The 18948-nt window shown below is 49.0% G+C and overlaps 1 protein-coding gene across 2 annotated transcripts in view; it reads left to right on the plus strand.

The window, feature by feature from the left end:
* The first annotated feature begins 4539 nt into the window (after window positions 1–4539).
* The window catches only part of ASAP1 (ArfGAP with SH3 domain, ankyrin repeat and PH domain 1), a 342366-nt gene continuing 327957 nt past the window's right edge, over window positions 4540–18948 (plus strand). For both annotated transcript variants that reach the window (XM_012785407.3, XM_076005020.1), the window contains exon 1: window positions 4540–4833. The gene's annotated coding sequence lies outside the window, so the exon portion shown is untranslated. The remainder of the gene's footprint in view (window positions 4834–18948) is intronic.

Genomic DNA, 18948 nt, shown 5'->3' on the forward strand with positions numbered 1-18948 from the left:
AGAACAGTGGTTCTCAACGGGGGGGCAATTTTGCCCCCCTCCCGTGGGGGACATTTTGCAATGTCTGTAGACATATTTGGCTGTCCCAGCTGGAGAGATGCTTTGGCATCTAGTAGGTAGAGGCCAGGCCAGTTGCTAAACATCCTACAAAACACAAAAAGCCCCTACAACAAGAAACTATCTGGTCCAACATGTCAATAATATCAAGAATGAAAAACTTTGCATTAGAAAAATTCCGATGAAGCTAGCAAAGGGTTTTGCCTTTTCTGGTGCTAACTGCCCACTCACTAACTGTGCAGGACCCTCTCCCTACCCCAGCCCTCCCCCCTCAAGCCCAGCCCCCACCCCAGCCCAGCCAAGCTTCACACTCTTACCCACCACCCACTCCCATCTCTGCACAAAGCACAAACAGGAACTCATTATCTTCCTCCTGAAAACCTTCCCATCCTGTGCTCTTTATCATGGTTAAAAATACCACCTTCCTCCTCCTCACAGGTGAGCACCATTGTCCCCTCCTTGTCTGCCCCCCCCCCCAAATCAGCCAACATAGCTGTGTTTGTTCATCTCCCAAGTCTCTCCAGCTCATCCTTACCTTTCCTACAGTGCTAACCTATTTTGGGCCAAAATAGCTTCTTATATTATCTCTTTTCCAATCATGAGCCTGAAATCGCTTGTTATTCATCCATATTTGATCAACCAGAGAATAAACTTTATAAGGAATTCAACTCAGGGGTGTCTAGGAATCTACCTAACTCCTACTAGTCTATGAATCCAGGATACGTTCATGATGGGATTTTAGGGTTCTGCACCTTGCTCTTTGGCCATCTCCTCTGGTCCTGGGCTGTGCCCCACCACCCCTGCTCTGGATCCCACCCCCTTTCATCCTCAGGACCTGTTCCCTCAACCAGCCAGCCCTTCCTCTTAACCTCTCCCAGTGTCCTGGGACCTCCCCACCAATGCACCTTTAAAGAAGCCTCCCACTTGCTAGACAGCCACATTTCTGAAAAGAGCTGTCCACACTTGCTGTCTCCCGCTCACTTCTCAACCCACTGCAATGTGGCTTCCAATCCCTCCACTCCATTGAGACAAGCCCTGATATTAAAAGTGATCAGCCTTCTCATTGTCAAATGAAATGAACACTGCTTTCCAGTCCTTGATTGAATTTCCTGGGACATTTGTGGGTGTTGGTCATTCCCTTCTTCTAGAAGCAATTTCTTCCCATAACTCCTGGTTCTCTTTCTGCTTCTCTCCTTCTCATGCCTTACATTCCCTATGAGTGAATTCCAGCGCAGCCTGCACTGTAGCTTGAACCCCCAGGAAAGGCAGTACAAGACGATGAAGCTCTGAAGCTCCTCTACTCACTAAGTGTGTAGCCTTGGGAAAGTTACTCAACACTCTTGAGCCTCAGTTTCCTCAACTGTAAAATGGTGCAAAGGTTTTTAGTCTCATTGCTTTCCACATCTGAACATGCGCCATTTCCTCAGACTGTGCTGAACCTCACAGACTTACCTCTCAATACATTATGTGCTCATGCTCAATCTTTGCTTAGGCACACCGGGGTGTCCACCCAATATATGTGCACAAATGAATGAGTGATGCTCTGGATTGGGTTTCTCCAGAAGCAAACCTTGAGACAAGGAGTTGGGTGTAGCCACTTTATTTGAGAGGTGATTCCAGGAAGTACAAGGGAGAGGAGGCAAGTCAGAAGGTGAGTTAATAAGAGGGTTTCTAATGCTGGGGCAACTGGACTTAATCCCACAGGGGAACCTCTCAGGAACGGTATTGAGAGTACTTTATGATTGTTTCTGCTTAGGGAAGGGGAGGCTGTGGTATTTATCCACCAATTGGTTGGGGGTTGCCCCAGGGCTGTTGGGAACTTTCAGGTGGTATAAGACCCTATACCCTTGGAGAAAGGCCCCTGGCAGAGAGGAGGGGAGGTACATGCTTCATGTGGACAGTTCCTCTGTACAGAGGGCATCTCATGGCAGCTGCTGGTGAGCTCAGAGGTGGGTCCAGGGGATGTGGAGCAGAGCATCACCAGCACCTGTGCTTCTTCTGCCTGGCTGGCCTGTGTCCCCTCATCTAACTAGACAGGTCCCACCTCTTCCCTGAAACTTAGTTCAAGAGCAAACATTTCTTGGAAGTATTTTCCAACCTCCCTCTACCCTCTGCAATACTCTGAACAGCTCCACCACACCCTAGACATAACACTGTAAAAGTACTTATTTCTCTGCTTTCTAAATAAAGCTTTCTTGTCTTTCTTAGAGAACAAGACAGTTCTTTTTCATCACTGCAGATGCAGTGCCTAGGAGATTTTTGAGCACATTATAGGTACTTAACCAATGCTCTGAAATGAATTCAAATCCACCTTGCTAAGGACCCTGCTTAATATACGTAGGCTCCCTTTCCTTTCCTTCCATCTGACTTAGGTGAGCACTCAGCCAGTGAGCATATGACGGGATACATATGTTCTTCAAATGAACAGAAATGCTGGGCAAGCACAAAAGAGGGAGTAATTAACTGGGACTGTACCAATGAGACTACAGCTACCTCGTCTGACAGTCTTAATTACTTATAGTTTTAACTTTCCAGAACCATTAGTAGAGCCATCTGGCGCTTCTTCCATCATGCTGGGCATTCCCTTTTGAGTGTCTCCACCAAAGAGGAAGACACAGGGAGCTGAGGGACAGAGCAAGTCACCCCTGCCTGGTACGAGAGTCAAATCTGCAACTCTAGTCCTGTTTGTCCCTTCCGTTCCTTCAACATGTCTTTGTTGGGGGTGGCTGTGGGCTAGCACTGTTCTAAGGAGACAAGCAAAGGTCCTGCTGTAAAGGGACAGTGGGGACAGATAACAAGCAACAAATACATGGGATAAATTAAATAGTGACAAAGGGCTATGAAGCAAAAAAACAGGGCACCCATGTGTGGAAGGGCTGGGGGTGGGAGTGTAGGTGGCAGAGACAAGTAGATGGCATGGTTGGGGAAAGCCTCTCTGAGAAGCTGACTGCTTTTCTGGCTGTGAACTACGTGCCAAGAACACTCATGTGGAAATTCTTTCAGACAGAGGGGACAGCAGCTGCAAGGGGCCTGGGGCAGGACCCTGGACTCCTGGCATCCAGCCTGGAGCTTGTCCTATCACTTCTGACCACTGAAAGGGAGTTGCAGGAAAGAGACAAATCTGGGTCTGAAACTGATGTCTGTTCCTCGCTTAGAGAAAAGGAGCTGGTACCCAACTTCCAGTTCCCCACAGGTTCATTTCAGGCTTCTGTTTTCACTCATGGGCATGTTGTTCCCTCTTCAAAGTCTCATTGGGTTTCAAATGAATCTGAAACACTTAGGGCAAAACCACCAAGCTCCATCCTCCAACCCACCAAATGTGGCATTTCTGTGGGAAACCACAGTGAATCGCTCTCATTGGCTGTCCAGCCTCTCTGCCCAGTCAGAGATTCACTTTGGTTTTCACAAACTTTGTTAAGCCTCTCCAGACTTTTAAACACCCCTGTCCCCACCATGTCCTGACTCTCAGGTTAACAGCAAAAACCCAAGTTTTGTGAGGTTTCCTGAGTTTCAGATTTCCCCACAGGAGGGTCTGCCGCAGACACTAACCTTTTCCTCTGCAGAGAGCGGTTTCTGAAATGCTGCAAAGAAAAACAATCTCCCAATGATTAGGAGGGAAACAAAGTTCTTAGGAAAGACCACTGTCCCTGGCCTTTGCAAGTAGTCGCAGATATGCACAACACACAGCCTGCAAATTAAAATCCTCCTTTCTCTTATGTCTCTTAATGGTAATAATAAGGTGAAGCATGGCTATGCTTATTTGAGTGTTTCTAACGTGCTACTGTCTAAACATTTGGTTTCCAAATAAAAACCTATGAGGGCAGAATTAACACTCATTTCATATGGGAGGAAACTGAGGCTCAGGAAAGCTAAGTGACTTACTCAGGTTAACACAGGGAGAAAAAAGGCAAAAACCACGTTCCAACCCCAGAGACTGAAGTGCATACTGTTACTGCACTATCCTGACCAGAAAGGTCCTATCCACTAGCAATGGGTGAAAACGAGGAAATTAGCAGAGAGGACGTAGTGCAAGGGGCAGCCAGGTAAAGTCACTCTTCTACTCAAAACAGGGGACTGGCCAGGAGACTGCAGGGCAGTCCTCTGCAGGATGGAAGAGCAGCAGCGTGCTTTCCCGCAGTCAGGGCCTTAGAAAGGCACCTTCCACGTCCAAGGTCTTGTGTGGGTAAATCCCACCCCTTCTACCTCTGGGCGAGGAGGGGGTAGTCCGGCGCGGGTGGGGGGCTGAAGGCGAAGGACGCCGACCCTGGCCGACCTCGGGGACCCCGCCTGTCCCCGCAGCCTGCAGTCCCCCTGCCGGAGTCGGCCTGCGGCGCCCCCCGCCTGTCTGCCGGCGGGCCAAGGGTTAAGCGAGGCGGGAGCCCCCCGGCGCGCAGCGGCCGCGGGCCCGGGAATGCTTAGTCAGGATTCCGATTTCCTGTCGAAGTGTTTGGATTTCCTGAAACCCGCGCCCTCCGCCGCCGAGCGGGATCGTGCGAGCCGCTCGCGTCGCCGCGGCCTCCTCCCCCCGGCACATGGTCGCCCGCCCCTTCCTGCGCCGCGCTCGGCTCCCGCGCCTCGCCTCGCCTCGCCGCCGCCGCGGGCGAGCTCTCCGCGCTCGGGCAGCCCCCGGCCCGCGCCGCCCGCCGAGCCGGCCGTTCCGGGCCGCAGTTCGCTTTCCGACCCGAGAGCCGCGAGCGCCCGGCCGCGGGGTGCCGGGGCGCGGGCGTCTGCGCCGGGCCCGCGATGGAGTAATGCCCAGCGGCCCGCCCGGTCCCGGTGAGTTGCGGGGCGCCCGGACGGGCTCGGCGGGGCCGGGCGGGGTCGCCCACGGTCGTTAGCGCCCCCTGCCCGGGCCCCCGCGCGGAGAGGCGCCAGGACTGGGCGCCGGGCGGGCTCCCGGCTCCATGCGCAGCGGGGTGCCCCTCTCAGCGGGGAGGGCGCCGGCCCGGGGCTGGGGAGTGTGCGGAGAGCGGCCGCGCTCTGCAGGGCCGGGCGAGGCCGCCCCGGGGGTCTCCGCGCCCCCAGCTCCAGAGAGGGGCCGGCTCGGCGCGCCTGGCGGCCTCCCGCTCTGCGGAGACGCCGAGGTGGGGCAGGGGGGCGCCCTGGGTGGCTCCGAGCCGCCCTCCCGCAGAGGGGCCGGGACGGCAAGCCGGGCGGCCGGGACCCGCCGAGGGGGCGCCCTCGCGGCGCGGAGGCGCGGGCGCTGGCCGCGGGCGGCATTGTCTCTCTGGCGCGGCCGAGGAAAGTTCCCCGCGGCCCCCGGCCTGGACACGGCGCTGCCTAGCAGGCCCCAGGCCACTTGCTTAAAGCAAAAGAAATGAAAGGAAAGGGGAGGATTCCCTCTTGGGGTTCGCTGTTTGCTCGTGGGAAGATCAGGGAAGTGGCTTGTGTTTTCCGCTTGTACCATTTTGGGACCTGCTGCATTTTCTGGGAGCGACATGAAGTTTAAAAGAAAAAAGAAACTTGCCGGTGTCCGGGTTTTCTGCGATTTAATACATCCAGAGAGTTCATCTTGGCTACTTCCACAGCGGTTTCCTTTAATGTTTGTTTTCCACTAGCGCAGGGAGACGAACAGCCAACGCCAGACGATTGCCAGACGATCGTTAACTTGACCTCAGCTTTACCTGCACTGATCAGAAAGAACAGGAACTTTCGCCCACATTTCCCCCTGTCTACTCGGTCAGGTTATCTTGGCATGATTGATTCTGGGATTACAGCAGGATCTGGATTGCTGAGTAATGTTTTGGGATTGTAAAATGTAATTTGATTTTTAGGCCAGTTTTATCACCATTGCAAACTACGCCAATTCCTTTCTGTTCGAGGGCCACTGGATAGCTTTAAGAAGATGCAGGTTTTCTGCAAACACCCAATCAACAGTTTAGAAAGAAAAAGATCTTTCGATTTTTTTTTTAGATGAGACCCAGAGAATCCGGACCTGGCTTGCTCAAGGTCACATGGCCAGTTGGTACCAGGGCCAGGAGTAGTTTCGGTGTCTTCAAACTTTCAGCCCCATGCCCCTTTCACTGTTAGATTACGATCTGTTAGCCATGAGGCAGATTTGGAAATAGATTACGATCTGTTAGCCATGAGGCAGATTTGGAAATACGTCTTCTTTGCATTAAAACCTTCACCGTCTTCTTTGCATTATAACCTTCACCGCTTTAGTGCCTTCTCTTCACAGTCTTATGTTATTTCTGCTGTTTTTGAGATATGCAGTTTGAGAAAACTGGAAATTTTAAGATAGGTAAAAAAAAAAAAGCACCTAATCCCTACTGTTCGCCCACCAAATGGATTTGGAGATTCAGCTACGAAATGGATTTGAAGTATAAAATGGATGGCTTATTATATGGGGAATTACTTTTCTCTGTCCCATTCTTTTGTGAAAATAGAAACTCCCAAGTCCAAAAAAGGGCAGTATCTTAGCACATAATGTACCGTATGATGTTCTTTAGATTCGATTTTCAGCCCTCCTGTTTCTTGTGAGCTAAGCAGCCCATCTATTTTTCTCATGAGAGCTCTGAATGGCTGGTTTTTCATTTTTAGTATGTGATAATGTTGGAGAGAAAGGACTTTTCGCAAGCTTGCCATTTGGTGAAGGAAATTGAAATTCTCTACACCTCCCCAGTCCTCACCAGCCACAGTGAGCCAGATTTTCAAAATCAGTGCAAGCTTTGCAGACCCAAAGATGAATGTGTGCATTCAAATCGAGCCCTACGTTGTGAGGACTCACGTCCCACCTGGCATCTCCACACAGCACCCAGGTGGCTGAGGTTAAGAGGAAAGAAAAGGAACTCATGTTACCTGGGACAGTGGTATTCCTGCCTTTTCCCTACCAAGGTCTCAGTTGCATTTGACCGGATCCTGCTGCTCTATTCTAATTTTTCCCTCCATTTCTTCACTTAGCTACCATATCTAGCATGGGCTTGAGAAGAAGTTTTTCTAGGAGACTGCATGGCTGATCTGCACATAAGCAATAATGACAGTGACCCCATTTATAGAGCACTTGCTCTGTGCCCTAGACATGTTACCTCCTAAGAGGTCCCAAGTAGGTGAGGGAAGCCCTTTGGGAGCCTTGCCCAGAAGGGACAGCAGTTCTCAGATTCATCTGGAATTGAGTCATTCTTGCATGCATCCAGTAAAACATTTGCTAAGTGGCTCCCCTGTGGGAGGTGCCAGTCGTGCAAAGATGAATAGGACCCTGTTCTTAAGGCCTTCTATTTCTAGCCTCATCTTTCAGTGTCAGCCTCACACTTTCTCTTTTAATTAATCAATTTAACAACCATGTATTGAACACCTGCTCCACTGCCTGGTGTGAAGTCCCCGTGATACAGTTGTGATACAGAATGGCCCCACCCTCCTGGAACTTGCATTCCTCTGGAGGAGATAGGCAACAAGAAAGAAGCAGTTAACTTCCAACAAGTTGAAAGATTCTGGCCATACTTGTTACCAAGGAAACAAGCTAGGGACCAAAGTGGGAGGTGGGGGTACAAAGTTTTGATCCTAGTTTTGCAAGGGAAAACCCTTCTGAGGTTGGAAAGTGGAGAAGGAACTGGCCAGGCAGAGAGGATGTGGGGGAAGGCATTCCAGGCAGAGGAATGGGAATGTGCAAAGTTGGCCATGCACAAAAGAGCTTGATGTGTTCCAGAGAGTGAGGGAAGTGGGTGGCGGGAGCGGGTAGGGTGTAAGGGAGTGATGGGGAGAATGGCACAAGGTGAGATTTGAGAGGGAGGCAGGGGCCAGATCACACAGCTGTTTCTAGGCCATGCTGGGGAGATTCCCACCACTAAATACAAGAGGAAGCATTGGTGAGTTTAAGCTCAAGAGTGAGATCTGATAGACATTCTTAAGAGATTGATTTGACTGCTTTATGAAGAGTGGATCACAGGGAGCAAAATGTGGAAGCAGGGAGACCACTTAGGAAGAAAGATGATGGTGGCTTAGCCTAGGATGGTAGCAGCGGAGGTAGAGAGAAGTGGGTAGAGCCTACCTGGGGACTCCTGGGGTTCTGGCCTGAACAGCTGGGTGCATGGTGGTGTCATTTTGGGACACAGGGCAGGCTAGGAGGAATACATTCATGGAGAAAATCTAGTTCTGTATCAGCCATGCTAAATTTGAAGTGTCTAGGAGGCATTTCATGGAGATTTCAGTCAGGCAGGAAGGCATGTGACTGTGGACATGGAGGAGACTCACAGGCTAGAGACTTATTACCAGCCTGCAGTGGAGCCACCGGAGCGCTTGGCAGCACGTGTCCTACCATTTCCTTTCTCTGAGTGTCTGCTTCTGTTCTTCCCCTGCCTGGGATGCTCTTCCTCTCTCCTGGGCCAACTCCTGCTCATCTTTTAAAATGCTCCTGTGCCTTTATCTCCTCTAAGATGCCCCTAATGCCCTCCCCCACTCTTAGGTCCCCATGTTTACCTTCCTCTTAGTGTTCAATTTAGTATCTTATGTGGGTCAGACACTGGGTGCAGGCCACATTACACAGTAAGTACTCATGGTAACTGTAAGCTCAGCACATGTTAGCTACTGGTATCGTTGATGGGGGTGATAGGCATATAAATGAAAATTATATTATATTAGGATAAGTATGATGATTGCGTATTCGTTTCTTATTGCTGCTGTGACAAATTATCACGAACTTAGTGGCTTAAACATTATAAATTTATTTGTCACAATTCTGGAGGTCAGAAGTTTAAAATGGGCCTCACTGGGCTAAAATCAAGGCATCAGGGCTGTGTTCCTTCTGGAAGTTATTTCCTTTCTGCAGCACCTGTGGGCCACCTGCATACCTCGGCTCGTGGTCTCCTTCCTCCATCTTCAAAGTCAGCAGCGAGGATCTCAGTCCTTCTCACACTGCCTGTCTCTTTGGTTCTCCCTGCTGGTGCCTTTTCCTACCTTTAAGGACCCTTAAAAATGATTACGTTGGACCACCTCTCCAATCTAGGCTACTCTCCCTATTTTAAGGTCAACAGATGAGCAACCTTAATTCCATCTGCAACCCTAATTCCCACTGCCGTGTAACCTGGGTATTAGGATGTGGCCATCTTGAGGGGCTGGTGAAGGAGGGTGTTACTGGTGCTCTGGGGAGAGGTTCCAAAGCCATAGGAGAGGGGAGGCCAGGGACATTTTTCTATGGCAGTAGTGATGCGTGGGTGGGAGTCAGTGTCCACTTGTGCCCTCATGGTCATTCCTCCATCAAAGCTGACCTCTGTGCCAGGCTTTCTGTGAAGAGCTGGGGTTGAGGATTTGTGTCACTCCACATTCTTCAGGCTGCGGGCCTACTTGTTCACTTTCCACCCAGGGACACTAATTCTTCTTGCCCTGCCTCGTGAATAAGTTAAAATTACCAAACCATGAAAATCTTCTACCAGCCCACCTATTCTCACATCCTCTGCCAGGCAGGGATGGGCAGGGTGCGAGGTTGGTCCTCTCATTTAAAGTCTGCTCTGCCTTAAGTACAGCTAAAATCTTGGTTCCAAAGCCACTACTGGTGTCCCCTAACCTCAGCCAGCCCTGTTCGCAGAGCAGGCCGTTGGCCACAGAGGTCAGGAGAGAGCGTGTAGATTGATCAGGACAGATCCGGCTGGATCCTTAGGGGAAGGAACAGCTGGCGGGCCTGGCCCACTGGTGGCATCTGGTGGGGGGAGCCCCATCTTCGGAGAGGGAGGGAGACACACCATGATGTGTGTGTAGCCACGTTGCTGTGAGGGGGTAATTAAGACCAGATTTCTAAAGTCTTCTCAGTTACTTAGAGCAGATGGGCTCCTGTCCAAAATGGGGCTCCTCTCTTGGCCACCAGCATGCTAAGTTACAGGAAGACAGAGGTTGTTTGCTGTCTGGGGTTCCCCTGACAGCCCCTTCAGTCCCATCTCTTGGAGATGCCATGAATGAAACTTGTAATATTTTTGGCATTTCCTCTTCCTCCACCGCCCTAAGTCAGGAAGTGCGAAGGTGCATGGAGTTAGAAAAGTAAGCAAGTGTGTCCTTCCAGTGGGGGGGGAGGGTGTCCCAAGTTGGAGTCTGGTTTGGGATAAAGAAAAGTGCCTGTCAGTACTTAACTTCCCCCAGCTGTGGTGGGGAGTTAGGCGGAAGCGAGCCCAGTGAGGATGGTCCGTGGGCAGAACAGGAAGGAGGGCGTCAAGACAACGCCTGCTTGTGGTTTCTGGGGGATGTTTGCATATCCCTCTTCAAAGATGATCCTGAAGTTTTGGTCACGGCTTCTGCCTTTATAAAACTGCCTGTGTGTGACAATACTGTGTGTCTGTATCATTGCAGTTTTATATCTAAATTATCCTTTCGAGTAGACATATAACTTCTTTATAGTTGTTCTCCCTTGAGTTCTGTGACCTTGACAGTTGCAGGATGGTTCGGGAGAATGGTCAGTAGATGGGGGAACAGAAGATTCTGGGGTGTACTTCAGACTCTGCCTTTCCGTATATTCTGCAGTGACTACACTGACTTAACTGAGATAATGTAGGAAAAGCACCCAGCGCAAGGATTCCATAGATGATGGCCATCATTACAGCTGTCTTGCAGGGAAATGTGTTTGCTCATGCGAGTGCAACACCTGTGAGATGGAGCACCTTGAAGGGGGCTGGAGGGTGGGGAGCGGGACTGTATGTTATTCTTCTCGTCCCCTTGTGCTCAGCACATAGCAGGCACTGAGCAGGGAGGCTGAGCCACGTACGTTGGCTTAAGTTGTTTAGGTGTGTTAACCACATTTGTTGAATTTTCTCATCACTGAGTTTGCCATTTTAATGACTGTACATTTTACTTCTAGAAATTCTTGGTTCTCTTTCAGATCTGCCTGGCCTTTTATCCTTGGGTCTTATCCTTTCATTAGGGTTTCTCTTCATACTTTATATCTTTGTCTTAAACACACTGACGTTCTCTTTCAGGTTACGCTGTTGTGTTCATTCTAGAGGAGCCAGGGCTCCCATGTGTGTCATCTTCTGGCTTTTGGGCCTGGTGGCTTCATGCTCCCTGAGAGTCCCACCTATCTCGGGTCAGCAGGGCTGTCTCCACAGAGCAGTTTTATGCTCCAGTTTCCTGGGTCCTGGACAAGTTTCTGTGGGAGCTTCTGGGTCCAAGATTTTAACCCCAGACCGGTAGTGTATGTATGATGGGTGCCATGCCCACACCTTGAGGTTTTAAAGTTTGCATAGGAGCCCTTTTCCCTCACACAGACCCTAAGGCAGACACAATGTTCTAGCTATTTCTCTGGACTGATGGGAGGGATAGTTCAGGCTCTCTTTTTAGAGGAGACTTTGACCCCTTTGGGGTCCTAGCTTTGTAAAAGGGGTCTTACCTCTCTTGTCATCCTGGTAGACACCAAGTTGGAACCAGCTAGCTTAATATATTCAGTCTTCTTTTCAGACCAGGAAGAGAAAGAACATTTATAAAAATGTAAAAATTGCCATTTTGGGGAACAGAAAATTGGGATCTATAATAGAACATTAGTAATAAAAAAGATTGGATTGAGATCAGCAAGCACTTACTGAGCACGTCCTGTGTGTTCACCTGCTGCAGGTATGGGGGGGGGCGGTTCATCTTAGTAACCCCTAGCATCTAGCACCGCGCTTATCACAGAGAAGACAAAAATGTTTTGGAAGAAAGGAAAGAGGAAGGAAGGAAATTTGAAATTCAAACACTAAAAGAAGACAAATACTGATGCAAAAGATGTAGTAAGATAATGAAAACTAGCACTGGCTGAATCGAGACTCAGGAGTCCTGAGTCCTAGTTGGGGACTGCTACTGACTAGTATTGTAACTTTAAATAGCAGGTAGTTATCCTCTTTGAAGCTCAGTTCCTCACCTGCGTAAAGGGGATGGTAGCTGCTGTCCTGATTCCCCCTCCCCAACAGGTTACAGTGAGATAACCAATGTGGGATGGTGGGAGCTTCAGAGGGATCTTTTTTGGCTTCAAGGCCAATGGGATGTGTCTCCCGGTGGGCATCTTTCTTTGGAGACTCCCTCTGCTTCACCTCATAGCTGCTGTGGGCACTGGATTTTCAGGGGAAGGCTGCAAGCATTTAAAGTTCTTAAAGCTTATTTAAGCTATGGGGCTGTTCTTTGGTGTATGGTCAGTAGATGGGCTTTGGGGAGCTGAGCTGGCTCCTGTCTCATTTAATGTCCTTTCCCCTAGAGGTTCCCCTAGGACTCCATAAATGAGGGCTGAGCTATGCTGAGAACCATTGTGGGATGGAATTTAGGCATTTCATTGCCTCCACGATCTTTGACCCGCTCTTCTCTGCGGCTGCTCCTCTGGATAGTAGTTCTCATGCTCTCTCCAGTCGGCTGTCCTTTGGCCAGGTCATTCTTTCTTGCCTAAGGTGACTTGGTGGGTTGGAGGGTAGGAGCATTTGTCATGATGCCATGGGAAAACCAGTGAACTTGGAATCAGTAATGATAGCTAATATTTATTTTTCATTAATATGTGTCAGTGCTGTTCTAAGCAGTTTTTGTCTGTGATCTGATTCAGTTCTCATAATAATCCTATGAAACAGGTACTATTTTATATATCATGAACTTGAGATACACAGAGCCTAATTAACTTTCCCAAGGTCATATAGCTAATAAGTGGCAAGATTGTAAGTGAGGTGGTCTGTGTTCTAATCTCGTGCTCTTGATTGTGATCCAATATTGACTCTAAAGACTTGAATTTGAATTCCATGCCCTAATTCCTCATGTGGCCTTGGAAGAGTCTGTCCTTAGCCTTTCTCTTAGGCTCCCTGAGCTTCAGTTTCTTCTATAAATTGTAGAACATGTCATAGTTTTTTTTAGGGTGTCAAATAAAGCAATATATGAGGAAAGTGGCTAAGCAAGTGCCTGGCACATAATTGGTACTAAACAAAAGTGAGTGGGTTCCAAAATGGGATAAGAGTTCTCATTTGCATGAGCAGTAGGAGAGGAAGCATGAAAGAGCTAATTCAGTTTTAAGAGTTTTCATTTCACAAACTTTTCCTGCATATCCTGCTATGTGCCAAGCACTTAGGGTATAAAGGTGAAGAATCAAAGTCCTTGCACTAGATTACCTTGCAGTTGAGTAGAAGAGAAGGGTATGTAATTGTGAATGGTTTGGGACTGATACCAGTTAATACTGTAGGAAATTTACCAAGCAACAGCCATGAGTGTGTAGGGAAGGCAGAGAGTCCTCCCAGTGGGGTGGGCAGAGAAAGCTTTGTGGAAGAGGTGCTCCCTGAGCTTACTTGCAAGTGGCAAGAAAAGGGAAGGGTATTCAAGGCCAAGAATAGTCAAATCACAGTCTTTGTGCTAGTAATGCACTGGTTATTTTTTGGGTGGTCTAAGGAAAACCTTTGTCCAAGGAGAAAGGTGAAACTCTTAGTTAAAATAAAACAGCGTTTGGGGTTTTTTCTCTAGAATGCAATCATCCCTGCTATTTCGTATGCCCCCTGTAACAGAACTCCTGATCTAGAAAAGCAAACTATGGTGTCGTTTATAGACCTTCCCATAATAGCTGTTAGCGAGTTTCCTCTCCTAGGACAGTTACTTCCTCAGCCCTAAAATAGAACGGCAGCAGGGTGGAGATGTGGGATATTTGCAGATTGCGTTCTGTTGAGCCATATACCATGGAGGCGAGTGAATGACAAGGTGTGGCATACTCTGTCGGTTGCTTACCGAACACCCTTTCTCCTTCTTTTTTGCAGGCAGAACATTGACCTTCAGAAATCCATCTTCCAGGGGCTTTAGGGAGGACTGTCCCAGCTCCAGTGGTGAATCACTGTGGTCCTGTTCCCCTTGGCAGTGATTGGTTTAGGCATGGGCAAGTGACACAGCCCTGGCCAGAGAAATAGGAAGGGAAATTATCTGGGGATAGGGGTGGGGAAATATTTTTCTCTATCTTAAAAAGAGATGTTTAGGAAGAAACAGTCTCTCTTCTGTTGTGGGACATAGTAGGGTTGGCATGTGATATCTGGAACTGTGGCAGCTATCACAGTTCCAAATCTGGAACTGTGGCAGGAGGTCAGGTGTCCTCCTGACCATGAGGGGGCCTAGCTTTGGGAGCATGTGTTGAAGGTGTCAGCGCAGAAAAATGGAAGGAACAAGACACTGAACCTACCTTAAGACTATCCTGAGTTGGGTTTTCTGTTAATTGTAGCTAAAAAAGCATTTTAATTAATGCACTAGGGGACAGACACATCACATGGCATCTAGAAGATTCTGAGTTCACCGCACCCTCCCCTCTCACCCTGTGCTTTAGCCCACCACCCTGTGTGAAATATTCCACCAAAACATATATTAATGCTTTTACACCTTTATGATCTTGCTATTCCTTCCATCTAAATTGCCCTTTCCCTACCATCTCCATCTACCGAAAATTCCACCAAAACATATATTAATGCTTTTACACCTTTATGATCTTGCTATTCCTTCCATCTAAATTGCCCCTTCCCTACCATCTCCATCTACCGAAAATTCAACCTATTCTTTAAAGCATGGTCCAGATGCACCTTCTCTGTAAAGCATTTCTTGATCCTTCCTGTTGCAATTATTCTTTGAGTACCTGTAATATTTGTTGTCCCCTCCCTTCATCCTTCCCTCCTTTTCCTCTTTCTTTTCCCCTTTCTTCTCCTTCCCTTCCTCCTCCTCCTCTTGCTCTCTCTTCTTTATTAAGTGCCTACTATGTGCCAGCTCTTGTGTTGAACACTTACACCATTTCTGCTATCCTGGAACGTTTTTTGTGAATGAGGGACAGACCTGCACAGATAATTATGAGCCAGTGTGTTTTATGTGATCTCACAGAAACATAATGTATTATGGGGCACTTAAGAAGAGGTGCCTGGCCCCACCTTCCAGGAAGGGTCAGAGATGACTAGTTATAGGGTGTGATCCTTGAGCTGAATCTTCAATAATGAATAGGAATTAGCCAGTAAAGAATGGAAGGAAAGGAAGGATATTCTAGGGGCAGGGAACCTAAGCTGGAATGTGAATGGTGGGAATAGCACAGTATGTGCTGGGAACTGTGAGTGACTCAGTATGGTTGGAACCTAATGTTTGAGGTGGGATGTGTTGAGGCTAGAGGGGAGAGCAGGAGCCACATTCTAAAGCTTGGACTTTATCATGAGACCATTGAGAAACCATTGAAAGCTTAAGGTGAGGGAGTGATATGATACTGGCCCTTTGCAAGGATGACTCTGGCTACATTGGACTGAGTAGATTAGGTGGGTGAGAGCAAGGATGGAAGCTGGACGACCAGGTAGGATGCTCCTGTAGGAGTCTGGGAGGGAAGACAGAGAGGTGTAGGATTGGCTGTCTTAGGGTTCAATTGGATGAGCGGCATAAGGAGGAGGGATAGCCATGACATTGAACTTTCCTGCTTGTTGGTGAGGCTGAGTCATGTCTGTGTTTCAAAAGATTGTGGTCTCCTCAGCCTCCTGGTTCTACCAGCCTGTGCGTCCCTTGGAGTGGTCAGTTCCTGGCCTCAGTGGAAGAAGTAAGTCTGTGTCCTCTCTTCTTTCTTGTCCTCTCCTCCCACAGCTGCAGTTCTTTGGTTCCTGTTGAAGGGAAACAGGAAGTGGAACTGTGACATGGCTTTCCTGGTGTCCTGGCTTCCTAGGTCTGAGCTTGAGAGGAGAGAAGGCTTTCTTCATGCCTGATACTCACTGCCTTTCTTTTTTTCTCTTCTCCCAGTTCTGAAGACACCTATCCCAGCATGTCCAGTCTAGCCCCTTCTGCCCATCCCCACAGTTCCTCTCTGTGTAGTGTCCCCTGAGTCGTCCAGTCCTCTCCCACCTTACAGCCCTCCTTTTGGTCTATCCTTCGAGCTACTGCCAGAGGACTCTCCATAATGTGTCAGGTCACATCACCTTCCTGCTTAACAAGCTTCAATCTGCATCCCTGTCCCCTGGCCATCAGGTGAGGAGGAAAGCAGTGGGACTTTTTAGTCACACAGACCTGGGTCAGCCCTGGCCCTTGGACATGTCACCTAATACACACACACACACACACACACACACACACACACACACACTTACACACAGCCCTGGCCCTTGGACATGTCACCTAATACACACACACACACACACACACACACACACACACACACACACACTTACACTTTCCCCTTTGCAGTTCTCTTATTTGTCCCAGTTAGTCCTGAGTATCCGTTTAGCAAAGTACCCACCCTGTGGTAGACCAGATGCTTCATTCTTCTTTAGCTTAGTGTGTGACTCTTTTTTTGTTAAACTTGAGAAACTCTTTCAAGTTGTCTGTGAGGACCAAAAGGAGTGGGGCCCTAGTGCTCAGGGTGGTTCGTGTGGAGGAGGAAATGGAAGCCAAGACAGAAGCCCAGGCTTCCTGACTTCAGCCCAGCGATCTTTCCATTGGCCACCACCCTATAACTTCCTGGGCAGTCGGAGCCACCTACTGGGGCAGACTGCCCAGGTTCTGGATGTATCATCTTGAAAAAGGGTGGAGGCCCTTCAGGCAGCTATTATAGAGAACAGCAGATCCAGAAGTTTGCATATGCAGGGCCATGTGAATTAGTCAGTGAAATATACATGCGTTACTCTTCAAAACTCATTTTTCCCAAAGATGCTTAATGGATGTAACATGTGTATGTGTGGGGTGTTCCCATGCTGGAACAAGTTGAGAGTTGGTTGGGGTAAGATGAGTTCAGCTATGATATTTTAAACTTTCAGCTTGAAGTAACAGTGTTAAGCATTTGCAGATGGCAGTCACATGGGGCTTGAAACAGAATCTGCAGAGGGCAATCGTGTCACCAGAAACAAAGCTTCTTCTGTGGTGTAGACAGTTGGTAAGATTTTGGATCCTGGACTTTGGTGTGAGTCTTTGCTCAGTTTTATACTGGCCACTTGCTGACATTGGGTAGCTCCAAACCTCTTTGAGCCTCGGTTTTGTTACCTGTCAAATGGGGAGAAGAAGACTTCTGCTTCCTAGGGTTGTGGTGAGAACTAGATGAGGTGATACGTGGGGAACAGTGGGAATGGTGCCTGGCACACAGGGACCAGGAGGAGTGGAAATGTTAGCTGTCCTGATGATGGTGGCGATGATGATGACTGTTATGGGTTCAGTTGTGTCCCCCCAAAAAAGATGTCTTGAAGTCTTAACCCCCAGAACCTCACATTCTGACCTTATTTAGAAATAAACTCCCTGTAGAGGTAATCAAGTTAAAAGGAGGTCATTAGGGTGGGCCCAGCTCCAATATGACTAGTGTCCTTATAAAAAAGGGAAATTTGGCCCCAGGGACAGACATACATGGAGAGAAGATGGCTCAGGGAACTGCAGTGATGCAGCTACAAGCCAAGGGACACCGAGGATTGCTGGCAACTGCTGCAAGCTAGGGAGGGGCAAGGAAGGATTCTCCCCCCAAGTGTCAGGGGGAGCACAGCCCTGCTGACACCTTGATTTGGGAATTCTAGCCTCCAGAACTGCGAGAGAATAAATTTCTGTGGTTTTAAGCCACCCAATTTGTTATGACAGATCTAGCGAACTAATACAGTGGTGATGATGATTTGACATCTCGGCTGGAGGCTGACCCAGAAGATGGTCACAGGTGTCTGACTACAGATAGCCCTGAGGCATTAATTCCTCTGTCTCTGGCATAAATGTACCTTCCAGTTCTGTATTCCAGACATGCCTTCAGTGGCACATGCTGAGAACATCCATGGTATTATACTAGGAGCAAGAGATTAGAACTATTAATAAATCCCCCCAGTCTAGAGGGCAAGATGGACACTCAGGGGACAGTTCATCAAGAGGTGAAGTGACTTTCAGTCTGCTGAAAAGAGGGATCCCCAAAGTGTTCTCAGAGCCGGTGGCCTTTGAGTCACCATGTAGACAGGATAGGGGGACTTTGGGGCTGAGTGCAGAGACTGCGCAGGCGCAGGACAGTCACCGCAGCTGGCGTGTGCCTGGGATCCGAGGAGAGGCTGATGTGGGGTGGGAGAGGGGCGGGAGCTGGGGCCCTGAGAGGTGAGCAGGGACTAGATTGAGAAGGAGGCTGGCCTCAGTCCTGCTGCCAGGAAGATGAGATGTGTGGGCTTGTGCCTTAGAAACATCCCTCTGACGGGGCTCAGCCCTACCTCCTGCATCTCTGAGCTCTGTGTCGGCCTCCCTGGGCGGTGCATGGAGAGGGTACTCAAACCGAAGGGGAGAAACGCCGGTTTTAACGTCATGAGTCCTTGCGTGTCACAGAGACAGGGTGGCGTGGAAGAGAGGATGGGCATCACGCGGCCCTGGGTGAGAGTCCCACCTGGAATCCGAGTTTGTTTCTTGCTTGGTGACCCTGGGACAACTGTCTTTCCCTGAGCCTCCATTTCCCCACCTTTCTTTTCCATGTATGCTGCTAACAGCCACTCCGGAGTATGGTGGAGATTAAAGTGAGGATTTTAAGGCCAAGTACATGGCACCCGAGAGCACCCTGAATAAGAGTTCGTTGTTCTCCACTTAACCATACCCGTATGTGGGACTCTGGGAAAGGGCTTATCCGTGCTATGAAACCCAATAGTATGAGGCAGAAAGAGACGAAAGGGCCTACACTTCACGGGAGTAAATATACTGTCAGCATCAAAAAGGGCTGGGTCCCTGGGAGGAAGAAGTGAGAGCGGGGGCTCTGGGAAGGCCTTGGTAACTCTCGCAGGCAGGGATAACTCTGAAGTTCCCATTGCTCTCCAGTTCCTTAAAATATCACAGAAAAGCAGGTAAAGTCTTCTCAGCTCTGGGTGGGCAGAGCGGCCAAGCTGTTTTCCCATGACCTGGGCAGCAAAGTGCTCCTTCCCCACCTGCTCCTGCTCTACCTCTCTGCAGAGTAGACGATTCCCCGTGCATCCTTGTCCCAGCCATGGCAGCTAGGAACCTTGGTATTTATTCCACATGTATTTATTTGAGCTTCCATCACATGCCAGCTTTATT

Source organism: Microcebus murinus, chromosome 7, assembly GCF_040939455.1.
Source record: "Microcebus murinus isolate Inina chromosome 7, M.murinus_Inina_mat1.0, whole genome shotgun sequence".
In the NCBI taxonomy this organism is placed as follows: domain Eukaryota; kingdom Metazoa; phylum Chordata; class Mammalia; order Primates; family Cheirogaleidae; genus Microcebus; species Microcebus murinus.